This window comes from Nycticebus coucang, chromosome 4, assembly GCF_027406575.1.
Source record: "Nycticebus coucang isolate mNycCou1 chromosome 4, mNycCou1.pri, whole genome shotgun sequence".
Lineage (NCBI taxonomy): Eukaryota > Metazoa > Chordata > Mammalia > Primates > Lorisidae > Nycticebus > Nycticebus coucang.
In genome coordinates this window covers 145,836,522-145,847,632 of record NC_069783.1, presented here as the reverse complement: position 1 = coordinate 145,847,632, position 11,111 = coordinate 145,836,522, and the positions used below count along the sequence as shown (strand labels likewise).

The 11,111-nt window shown below is 46.7% G+C and overlaps 1 long non-coding RNA gene across 1 annotated transcript; it reads right to left on the bottom strand.

Moving 5' to 3' along the window:
• Positions 1-2,810: 2,810 nt before the first annotated feature.
• On the bottom strand, positions 2,811-10,544 carry LOC128584144 (uncharacterized). Its single transcript, XR_008379638.1, has 3 exons — positions 10,352-10,544; positions 3,037-3,252; positions 2,811-2,947 (listed from the first exon to the last, which is right to left on the bottom strand). It is a non-coding gene; the product is annotated as an uncharacterized LOC128584144 (long non-coding RNA).
• Between the last annotated feature and the right edge of the window lie 567 nt (positions 10,545-11,111).

The window sequence follows — 11,111 nt, the reverse complement described above, 5'->3', positions numbered from 1 at the left end:
AGAAGTGAGCAGTGGCTAAAAATCAGAGAGAGGCTACAAAGAAGATAATGGGAGTAATGAGGTTCTGAGGCTGCCACTGCCTGGCCCTCTGCTCAGCCCTCAGCATGCTAAGCCCACCCAGAAGAGTGGCCCCACAGGCACAGTCCCCTAGAGCAATCAGAATTCCAGGATGACCCTGTAAAGGCTGGCCATCTCTGGGGTTGGCGCTAGAAGGGGAATTTTATCATGGAGGTTGTCACTCACACCAGTTACAACGATATAATGGTAATAATTGACCAACTTTAACAACAGTGCCTTGTCTAGGCTCATGCAAATTTCCAGGTCATTTCACCATCTTTAAACTCTGGAAAATACATAATCCCAAGGGAAAGTGTGTTATTAATTCACTTATTTATAAAATCGGTATTTGATCCCCCCCCCACCTGCCCTTGGAGTGGGTGTGGTAGGCACTGAGTGGTCTTTTTGACAGATGAGCATGATGAAGATGGGATGGAAAGGGCTTGGTCTAGGCCAGTGAGTGGGCGCAGAAGGAGCTCGAACCATGTCTCTGCAAAGGCTTTCTCTGTCTTTTGGCCACAGACAGATGAGCAAGTTCCCCTGTGCCTGGCCCAGACACCCTCTCCAAGATAAGTCCATGGCTATTTTCTGCTCATCATGTGAACCCAGTGCAAGCCCCACTTGAAGCGTGATTCACAAAGCAGCAGCACCCTACACCTGAGAGCAGGCTGGAAAAGCAGACTCTCTGGCCCCGGTCCCACTGAACAAGAATCTGCATTTCAACAACATCCCCAAGTGGTTTGTGTGCATGTCGAAGTTTGAGAAATACTGTTTTAAGGCAAACTTGTGCTCCACATTTACTATCTGAAATCTGAATGGGTTTGAAATCAAAGGTGGCTTCTACTCCATGAAGTATGGTACCGATGAAGCGTTCTTCTGGGTCTAACCATGAGTGCTGGCTACTGCTCTAAGGACATTCTCTCAGTCCATCCTCACACACTCTGTGAAATGAGCACTGTTGATATGCCCATATTACAGATGGAAACACAGAGACACAGAGAGGCGAGGTAACTTGCCCATGCAAACACAGCCAGCAGGTAGCACAGCTAGAATGAGAGCCAAAGCACCATAGTCCACCTCTGGGCCCATTACTCTCAAGCTTGAGCATGCGCCTTAATCACCAGGAATGCTTGCATTATAGAAACATAGACTTCTGGGGCCCCACGCAAAGTTTCTGAGTCAGAAATTTGCATTTCTAACAATTTCTCAGGCAGTGATGCTGATGTTGCATCTCCAGGGACCACTCTTTGAGAACTGCTTGCTCACTGGAGGGTCACCCCCACTGTCAAGAAACCAACTGGTTTCATGGTCGCCTTCCACCAAATACAAATGAGATTCAAATCAGTGCCCCTGCCCCTAAAAGGGAAAGAAAAAGCAAGGACAAGGGTGTGAAGGTGTAAGAAATCCTGAACAACTAAAATGCAAACAAAGAGTGAAAGATGCTCTGCAGAAGGGGAAAATGCTTTCTGATGATCCCTGATGCGGTGGCTGAGCTGTCCCAGCACTCCTTGTTGGCCCTGCTAATTGAGGCTGCTCTGCGGCATCATTGCTATAATAATCTTTTCTGTTATTTAACCTGGACGATGCATAGTGTTGTCATGAGTTTCCCTCCTCTGCTCATTAAAACGACATTTACAAGGCCCAGCCCTTCCAGGCCATGCTCTGCGCAGGACACTGGAGAACACCGCAAATACGGACGCACTGGCCCTGGTCCTTCCGTAGTCCCATCAGCAGCAAGGGGGTCACAGTTCTGAGGAGAGGGGTCTTGAAAAGGATTCATGGCTGAGGTAATAGTTAATTGTTACTTTTTAATAGTTATACACTCTCTGGGAAAAGTATATCTGTTAATGGACCAAAATACCAAATAATTTTAAGACACAAAATTGAAGCCTGGGCAATAGCAAGACCTTGTATCTAAAACAAACAAACAGAAAGAATTTATCCCAGCCTGATGGCTCACACCTCTAGTCCCAGCCTACAGAGGCTTAGGCAGGAGGATCACTTGAACCCGGGAGTTGGAGGCTGCAGTGAGCTTTGATGATGCCACTGCAGTCTAGCCTGGATAACAGAGTGAGACCCTGTCCCAAAAAAGTTAAAAAGATACAAAATTGATAATAAAACTCCCAAAGTTCCTCAGTCCCTCTCTTCATGAATGATCACTTAAAATTTTTCTAGTCATTACTTTAAAAATTCTCTCTCTCTTCCTCTCCCTCTCTTTCTCCCCTCCCCCAGCTCTCTCTCTACCCCTCTCTGCAGATACAAGTATATAACTAAGTACAGCCCTCCATATTACAGAACAGTGGAGGGAAAAGACTAGACCCCATCAGGCAGTCAAAGGCTGAAAGGGTATCAGGACACAGGTGTCTCATCTGCCAAGAAGTGTGGAGTGACGTGAGGAGCCCCAGCCCTGGAGAGATACTTGGAGGGTCTGAGAGGAAGATTCCCTGCTGCAGGGTAGGCCGGGGAGCCAGCAGAGCCTGGATCTTGGAGGACTCATCTGGCCCTGGTGTGCTGTTTGGACTTTACCCTAAAAGGAATGGGCTGCCATAGAAGGTTCTTAGCAGGGAAAAGACTGGTTCACTTTTGCCTTTTAGGGAGAGCTCCCCGGTGACTGGTGTCGGACTGGACTAAAGGGAAAGAAGTCAGAAGCAGGGAATGAGGCTACATCAGACTCATCACAGCTAAGGAATTTTAAAAGAATAATGATGGGATGCCAAGGAGGAGGTACGTTTGGGTGGTGGGCACTTTCTGATCAAGGGAAAATGGAAATCTGGCTCCTGATGTTTTTCTTCCACAACCTTCAAGGAGGTGCAGCAAAAAAAAAAAAGTTTTCAAATCCTCAGACTCCCCTGTGAATGTTTCTTCATCTCTCGAGCCTCAGTTTTCTTATCTGTAAAATGGATTTAAGATTTCCATTCAGTAAAGTGCTCAAACAGCAAATGGATACAGGAGGATTTTACAAATTATAAAGTTCCTTACCAATAAGCGACTGTGGCTGCTGCTATTGTCCTTAAGGCTGATGGTTTGCCACTCTTTATGCACGTCACAGAACTTTTCACAACCTGCCTCATTATTCTCATGTGTTCTCATGTATCTTCAGGCTTCTGCCTCCAGAGCAGCAATGTCTAATAGAACTTTCTCTGGTGATGGAAATATCATAGATCTGGGCTGTCCAGTGTGGAAGCCACTAATTTCCTATGGAACAATGCACACATGACTGGTGTTGACAGAAAAGCCACTTTAAATTTTATTATGTTATGATTAATTTATATTTAGGTAAAATACCCACAGCTGTCCACCATTTTGAACAGCACAGACCTAGAGAAAAAGATCCTTGAGAATATGGACGACATCTTACCCACCTTGCAATCCCCCCTTTATGTGGGTAGATGGATGGATAGATAGATGGATGGATGAAAGGATGGATGGATGAATGGATGGATGGGTGGATGGATGGATGGTAGATGGATAGGTTGATGGATAGATGGTGGATGGATGGATGGAAGAATAGATGAAAGGATGGATATATGGATGGATGGATGGATGGATGGATGGATGGATGGATGGATGGATGGTGGATGAATGGATGATGGATGGATGGATGGTAGATGAATGCATGATGGATGGATAGATAGATGGATGGATAAAAGGATGGATGGATGGATGGATGGATGGTGGGTGGATGGATGGATGATGGATGTATGGATGGATGGTGGATGGATGGATGGTGGGTGGATGGATGGATGGTGGATGTATGGATGGATGGTGGATGGATGGATGATGGATACAAGAGTGGGTGGGTGGATGGATGGATGGATGGATGGATAGATGGATAGATGGATGGATGGATGGAAGAATGGATGAAAGGATGGATATATGGATGGATGGATGGATGGATGCATGGTGGATGAATGGATGATGGATGGATGGTTGGTAGATGAATGCATGATGGATGGATAGATAGATGGATGGATAAAAGGATGGATGGATGGATGGATGGATGGCTGGATGGATGATGGATGGATGGATGGTGGGTGGATGGATGGTGGGTGGATGGATGGATGGTGGATGTATGGATAGATGGTGGATGGATGGTGGATGAATGGATGATGGATGGATGGATGGTAGATGAATGCATGATGGATGGATAGATAGATGGATGGATAAAAGGATGGATGGATGGATGGATGGATGGCTGGATGGATGGATGATGGATGGATGGATGGTGGGTGGATGGATGGTGGGTGGATGGATGGATGGTGGATGTATGGATGGATGGTGGATGGATGGTGGATGAATGGATGATGGATGGATGGATGGTAGATGAATGCATGATGGATGGATAGATAGATGGATGGATAAAAGGATGGATGGATGGATGGATGGATGGATGATGGATGGATGGATGGTGGGTGGATGGATGGTGGGTGGATGGATGGATGGTGGATGTATGGATGGATGGTGGATGGATGGATGATGGATACAAGAGTGGGTGGGTGGATGGATGGATGGATAGATGGATAGATGGATGGATGGATGGAAGAATGGATGAAAGGATGGATATATGGATGGATGGATGGTGGATGAATGGATGGATGGTGAACGGATGGATGGTGGATAGATGGATGGTGGATGAATGGATGATGGATGGATACAAGAGTGGGTGGGTAGATGGATGGATGGATATATGAGTGGGTGGGAATGTGGATGAATACATGTATGAGGAGAGAGATGGATGAATGGATGGAAGGACTGATGGATGCATGGGTGGGTGGGTGAATATAACAGTGTTTACCAATACAGTTGAAAGTGCTCCCAAATGAAACTAAAATCATCAGGTTAATGTCTTTACTCCATCACTTACCAGTTGAATGACCTAAAACAAAATATTTTGCCTCCAAGAGCCTTGGTTTCCTCATCTTGAGAATGAGGATGATAATAATCCCAACCTCAGAGGGCGTTCATGAGGGTACAATGAAATAATATATATATTATAGTACCCTTCACCATATAATGGACTGTACAATGTCTGTCATCACTACTATTCTTTATGCCCATTGAGCAATTGAGCAAAGGGAACAGTGGCTCCTGATGTATATTAGTTCCGCAATAAAAATGTGATAAATGGAAGCCAAAAAATGTGTAAACCGTTACTTAATATGAAGCACAAGGCAAGAGAGAGAGATCATGGTTTCTGGGAACAACTTAAGAAATGTATATTTAGGGAAATGATGTGGGAGGAGCCAATTGAAGAAGACGTGGGTGGGTCTTATGTAGAGGGGAGAGACAAGATTTGGGAGTCAGACAGATCTGGGTTCAAATCCCAGCTCTTCTACTTTGTAGATCTGTGACTTTGGACAAGTTTCTGCACCTCTCTGTAATTTCATCCATCTGCACTAACGGGGTTGAGGAAGGAAGATTTCCTACTTCAGATACTACAGAAAGATTACATGAAACACAGCAGGTGGAGTTATTTAGCTCAGGACCAACCACATTGCAAGTGCTCAATGAATATAGTTTCCTTAACCAACCCCTAAGGGAGCATATAGGATAGCTAAGAGAAGGGGAGGCCTTCCATGTTTCCAAACAGTAGTACCAATTCAAACAATACCACCAATAATAATAACAGCTAGATGAATTAAGCACCATCCGTCTATATGCCTGGCATTTGGTTAAGTTCCTTATGTGCAGTAATTATCTTAATTATTCTTAATTATTCCATCCATCCATCCATCCACCCACCATCCATCCATCCATCAAGTCCTGCAAGGTAGATTCTATGATTGTTCCCATTGCTCAGATAAGAAAACCAGAGTCCAGAGGGGTTATCTAACTTGTCCAGGGTCACACAGGAGCTGATATCAGAATTCAGGGTCCCTATGTTGGGTCCTTGGGTCCTTATGAACACAAATATAAGATGCACAGACGTTTACTGGTTAATCTACCGTATCTAATTTTAATTGGGCCCTCCACACATATAATTTTAATTGGGCCCTCCACACGTTTGACATAGTTTTATCTACAAGCCTTGTACTCCCCTGTAGGGGAAACGTTACCAGCCGTGTTTTATAGATGATAAAACTGTGGCACAGAGAGATGAAGCCACTTGCCTAAGGTCACACAGCCAGGAGGCATCAGATCCTGGATCTGCACCCAGGTTGCAGATTCCAGGGCTGGTGGCTTCACTGCACAGCTTCTGTGTGCACAGTGGAGAGAGAACTCTACAAGTGCCTTTGTGGGGAGGGTACACTCCCCTCTTCATGTGAACCCTCGGAACTGGGAAGAGGGAAGCCCCTGCACAAAAGGGATGAATGCACTTGTTTTTCTCTACTCTGCCTCCCTCACTGGCTCATGCCATCCAGCAATATACTTTTCCTGGACCCTGCCTGTCCTGGGCTTCCATGTGTGCTCCAAGTTTCCTGAAGAAAGATGACTCCTTCCGACTCTCAGAGGAGAAATGCCTCTGCCCTAGTCAACTTGGAAAAGAGGGTTGAGTTGGGGGCTGGAGACCTGTGTCTGATCTTGTCCAGACACTGTGTGAGCCTCTCTGGATCTCAGCGGCCCCATCTCTAAAATGGGTAGGTTTTTCCAGGAGCCCGCGGAGTCCCTTTCCAGCTTTGACTCTTGTCAGTTGTGCTTCTCAGATCTCTGGCTCCAGGACTGGACTGCAGGGGACCCAGGTGGTAACCCAGGCTACCGCCTGCTTGGGAGTGAGTTCCCATTCCAGAGGCATTTGCATTCTCTGCTAAAAAGTCCCCTCATTAAAACAGGAGTGCCCCCAGAAGAAGGTAACAGCTCCCACCTTGACAGAGTAGGTCTAGCCTTGTGGCAGTTCGAAGTGAACAGATCCTGATAGGAGTGGCCGTCCTGGGGGACAGCCAGGACAGAGTCAGGGTTCTCACTCCCTCTGCTCCCACCCACAGCCCCGTCTGTCCCTATTACTCTTTTCAAGAACAGAAATAACTGGTGCTGGATCGCTGAGCCCTGGGAAAATTTCTCCTACTCTTTCTTGGTCTTTTATGTGTGATAATGTAGAAAATGTATCGATGTGACATAATGTTGACGATCAATTTTTAAGTGGGGAAAACAAGCTACAAGTGAAAAAGCAGGCTACAGAGTCATACGTGTGTTATGATGCTATATTTTAAAGATATATACTATTTAAATGTATATTTGTATGTATAAGTGTAAGTTTTATGAGGAAATTATCCTGAAGGCACATACAGCAAAATGCTAATGGGTGCTTTCCCTGGGAGGTAGAAATAAGGGATTTTAAAAAATGTTCTTCTCCCAATTCTAGGACGTGTAAGTCCGTGGCACGGGAATGGCGTGGTGGTTTGTACATCTCGATACGCTCACCACCTGGCATAGCAGTGACACATGGTGGGTACGTAAGAAATGTGGAGAATGAAGAGAAAGGAATTTTTCTGCACATTTTCTATAATGAGCATGCCTTCTTCTTATAAAGAGAAAATTAGCAAGTATTTAGTTGTCAAGTAAATACTTTGAAAACAAAACGGGCAACTGGTCTAAGTAAAGTGTCATTATCTATCAGGGGCCTGGAAAGAGCAGGGGAAGAGCTGCTCTTGGACGGCAGAACGGAGCCTGAGGAGAGAGAGGTGATGGCACTTGGGGTGTTGAGCAGAGTCTGGCACACATTGCTGGTCTGCAGGGGCCTCTCATGAGGGGAGCTGGGCTCAGCCTCAGATGCAAAGTGAGCTGTGGACACACACTGAGAGGGCTATATTCGTGATATATTGGCGTCACACTTGCTACACCTGGGCAGGGCAAGGCAGAAGCCTCCACAATCCAGATCAGGATGGCGTGAAAACCAATTGTCAATATTGCTTGGATCACCAGTGCTAAGGAAACCCCTCAGAGCAGAATCACCTTCCCCTCCTCTGGCCTGTCCTTCAGACCAGGACACCACCACCCCGCCCAGCCCCATGCCCAGGCCTGACTGGATACCATCATCCTGTGATGCCCAGTGGGGATACCACATTCTGACCCCTGCCCTAGCTCTTCCTGGATCAGCTCAGGCCAGTGACAGGGAAGTGCTCAGGTTTGAAGCAGCCAAGCCTACATTTAAGTTAGGACATCACTCCACCACTCTGAGCCAAAGCTTTTCCATCTGCAAAACAAAAAATAATGCTATGTAGTATCTTCCTTAAGTGATTGTTGAGGAGATTAAGGAAATCATGCATGTACCAACTAGATGGGAGTACAGGACACAAACACAAGATGGCCAATAATTGGGAAGTCGCCACCATCATCATGATGATTTTAGGTCTTCTCTGGGACACTTGTGGAATGATCTATCTGTTCTCCTGGAGTCAGTTCTCGTAACTTGCATCCTGACCACCGGGGGCTGAGGTCCTTCTGCCCTTTGCTTCTTTCACAGTCTCTTGCTCTGTACCTACCCCAGCCCCAGAAAGTTACTGTCACACTGATGAAGTCATACTTTGAGAAGTAGGAAGCTGGGTTGAGAAGACATTCTCTGTATAGGAAATGAGGTGTTCTGTCGGCAAGGAGAAGATAGGGGGACTCTGCATGTGTCAGTTAGTAATAGCTGCATAACAAATAACCCCATAACTTAGCAGTCTAAAATAATAACTAGTCATTATTTCTCATGGTTTCTAGTAGTCAGGATTTGGGGAATGGCCCAAATGGGTGGTGCTTCCTTGGATCTCTCCTGAGAGGGTGGTCAGACGGTGACCAGCATGGGACATGTCAGTGCCTGGTGGCTGGGATGGTGGGGACGTATGAGTATCTCTGTCTCTATGCCCTTTCTCCATGTGGTCTTCCTAGCATGGTGGCTTTAGGGCAACCAAACATATTACACATGTCAGCTCAAGGGCCCAAAGGTACATGTTCCCAGAGAAAGCTAGAGCAGAAACTAAAGCACCTGTTCAACCTTGCCTGGAGAGTCATCCAGCATCACCCCACCATATTCTGTTTGTCAGAAACAAGTCACTAAGGCCAACTCAGATTCAAGGAAGGGGACGATTACACTCCACTTTCTACATGTGACAGTGTATGCACATGTGTACACACGTGTGTGCATGTGTACACATATAGACGCAGGAACACACATTTCCTCTCATGCTCATGCAAATGCACAAGCACACATTTGCATATTTGTGTTATATATGCCCTCTCTCACACACATACATATGCTCATACACATACACACTTACACACACTCACACATGCGTCTGTGGACACAAGTACACACATTCTCTATTTCTTGCCTATTTCTTTCCTACCCACGTGCACATACACACATACAACTATTTCACACTCACATGGCAATATGCGCATGTACACACATGCACACACTCATACATGCACACACTCCACATACACATGTTCACAAACATACACACACACTCCCTCTCTGACATACATACTCATCCTCTCTTGTGTACACAATCTCGTGTACACATATACATATGTATACACTATGTACACACACTCTTGTACACTGTATATATCCATATCCTCTCCCTGTCTCATGCGCATACATGAACACATGTACACACATACACACACACTGAACACACATAGGTAGTCTCTCACACTCATGTACACATACACACTGATGCACACACGCTAGCCTCCCCTCTGACCCGGGTAAGCTTTCCCCATCGCCCTCCAGCCCCACCAGCAGACTCCCCACCTCCCCTCAGCCCAGCACCTGCCCATGTGCTCCACGTCAAGTGCCCTGGTCCTCTGGCTACTGGCCCGTATCAGGAGGCAGGGGAAGTGCGGGTGGGGAGCTCCTCTTCAGGGAGTCCCTTTGGGTTGGCTGGTCCCCACTCTGATGGTCAAAGGTGCAGTGTGTCCCTAACACTCGGCCTCTCCACCTTGTGGTTCTGGGAGCCTCTTCCCTCCCTTCCCCCTTTGCACTGGGAGGTGGGATCGGCTTCCTGCTGCTACTGACAGGGGTTCTGCCTGGCCTTGCGATCCCCTACATCCTGTCCCCATACTTATAACTAGTCCTTTTAACAATACTTCTCAAAGTACCTAGTGGAAAGAGTCTATCTGAATCCTGCCAGAACGTCTCCATTCACACTGCTTCCCTCTTGCAGAGAGGCTCCAAAATGCTCACTCTGCTTCCCTTGCCCTGCTCCCTGACCTCCCATGCCTCCGCATCACCTCCAAAGCCAGCCACCCTCTCTGGTTGTCTACCACAGGCTCCCTCCCCAGCCCACACATTCCAGGCACACTAGAAGGCTCAGCGTGCCCACACCCCACCATCTCACCCTCACAGTCATCCCCTGGTGCATCCTACCTGCTGTATAACATGCATTAGTTCCTCCCAGCAGCTCCATGGAGTATGTGCAATTACTGGCCTCATTTCACAGATAAGGAAATGCTCTTGGCTTTCCAGCCTCCAACTCACTCACTGAGGTCCCCCAGGGCAGGCTTTCCCACTCCTCTTGGCTTATTCAATGCCCACCGAACTTTTCCAGTTTCCACACCACCTCCTTCAGAGTCCTTCCTCCTCTGGCCCATCCCCAGAGACCATCCTTTCCCCTGAACTCTAGTAATTCCCAGTGCTTTGCTCAGCTGTGAGTTACCCCTGCTGAGTTGCTTTTCAGAACAATTGTCATTCCTCTGCACAGAGGCTTTGGGTAATTACAGAAGCCAGCCTGCAACCAGGCAGTGATCAGAGAAGGCTTCTCAGAGAAAGTGATTGATGCTCAAGCTAAAAGCTAATAAAACCACATGAAATAGTCAGGGCAAGACTAAGGAAGAGAGTTGTTTGCAAAAGGAGCAGTGTGTGCAAAAGCCCTGAGGCAGCAGAGGTCACATTACACTTAAGAGAATTTAGTATAACCCACTGATTCTTAACCAGGGCAGTTTTGGCTTCCAGGAAATATCTGGCAATGTGTGACAATATTTTTGGTTTGTCACAAGTTGGGGGCAGGGGGCTACTACTGACTTCCAGTGGCAGAAGCCAAGGATGCTGCTAAACGTCTTGCAATGCCTAGGACAGCTCCCACTACGAAGAATTACCCAGCTCAATTATCAATGGTGCCAAGACTCAG